The sequence below is a fragment of the Triticum dicoccoides genome, chromosome 7A (assembly GCF_002162155.2).
Source record: "Triticum dicoccoides isolate Atlit2015 ecotype Zavitan chromosome 7A, WEW_v2.0, whole genome shotgun sequence".
Lineage (NCBI taxonomy): Eukaryota > Viridiplantae > Streptophyta > Magnoliopsida > Poales > Poaceae > Triticum > Triticum dicoccoides.
This window is the reverse complement of record NC_041392.1, coordinates 671,178,432-671,179,975: the sequence shown is the minus strand read 5'-3', so window position 1 is coordinate 671,179,975 and position 1,544 is coordinate 671,178,432. Positions and strand designations below refer to the sequence as shown.

At 36.3% G+C, this 1,544-nt stretch overlaps 1 non-coding gene across 1 annotated transcript; it reads left to right on the top strand.

The window, feature by feature from the left end:
• Nucleotides 1-391: 391 nt before the first annotated feature.
• Nucleotides 392-483, top strand: LOC119334823. The gene has a single exon (XR_005161581.1). It is a non-coding gene; the product is annotated as a small nucleolar RNA SNORD96 family (small nucleolar RNA).
• Nucleotides 484-1,544: the final 1,061 nt, after the last annotated feature.

The following is a 1,544-nucleotide window of genomic DNA, read 5'->3' as shown; positions in this document are numbered from 1 at the left end:
CCCTATCGCCCTCGCCGCCCCGACGCCCTCGCCGGCCCTTTGCCCCGCCACCTCGACAACCAGGTGCCCCGCCGTCCCGACGCCCTAGTCGCCCCAACACCCCACCGCCCCGGTGCCCCGCCGACCCACTCCAATGAGCTCCCCCTGTTTTTTCTTTCTTTTTTTACTGCTAGTAATTAGGTTTATTGTCAGTTTCTTTTTTTCTACTGCTGCTAATTAGGTTAGTCAGTACTGTTAGTTAGGTTAGTTTGATTTTCTAGGTTAGTTATGTTAGTTATCTTTAGACTAGGTTATTGTCATTCCTCTCATGTCTTCTTTTGTCAGATTTTGTTTTCTGTAGTAATTTAAGTTCTGTTTTGTTGACTTGTTTGTTTGAGTTTGTGTTTCTGTTTGTCCGGTGATGAAAAACCTGTTAATCATACCATCTTTAGCGACTGATTGGACGATGTGCGTCCATGCTGTCATTCTACAATTCTGAGGACAAATTGAACATCTTAGCGTAATTCTGAGTACTTATGAACTTATGCTGTGACAATCTGTAATTCTGATGCCACATTGGCTATGCTGTAATTTTGGAGACTAAATTTTATGGCAAAATGTTAATCGGGCTAGAATTTTTCAAATGGGCTATCCTTTTGGTGGATCTAGAGTTGCTTACTGCTACTTGTTTGATCATAAGCATAATCCTATTTTCCTAGAAAGTAGTGTCTGACCGCTCAACCATTTGTTATGAAACTCTTTAAATATTCTTATTTAAACTCGGGAATCTGTGTAATGTTTGTACTTGATTTTTTTTCCTAATAGGAGATTGTTGTCTATAGATCCCGGTGATGACTTGTGATGTTAAAAAGTAGTGGCCTGATTCATACATTGCTGATATCTATATAATCACTCAGAGTGATGTGTCCGACAACATATCCAACTTTTTTTATGTTTGTGTTTTTTTGGAGATATTTCTGTTATCTAGACACAAATGTTCATAAATTGTTTATTTGTTTTGATCTTTGTTGTTAATTCTTGGTTTAAAATCTTTCTCTATGAAGAGAATACAAGAAGACCTTTGTTGTTATCTGGACACTTTTGCTTTGATCTTTAGACTACGTTAGTTAGATTAATTAGTTTGTAGGTTAGTTAGGTTAGTTCTGTTAACCAGTTCTAGTTTTAGTTTTACTAATTACTACTCCTAGAAAACAACCATGTAAATGATTAGGATTAGGATGCATATGCATATGCATCCCTTTTCTTTTGTTTCTTGAAAATTAGAAAAGAAAAAGAAAAGGGAGGTTTATTCATCATTTGTCAATTAGTTGGCTAATGGTTTCTAGAATTATTTGACCATGGGCATGGACAGGTAGCAACTAGGAAAGGTAGAATTTTGCATATAGGGTTTTTGATGGATTTGACCAATATTTTGAACATGATCGTGTGTTGAAACTCTTATATATGGACAATATATGTCCAATGAGCTTCCCTAATTTTTCTCAAATATTTTTGAAACACTAAAATAATTTTAACCTATTAAAGACCATTTCTGGCCTTAAGGA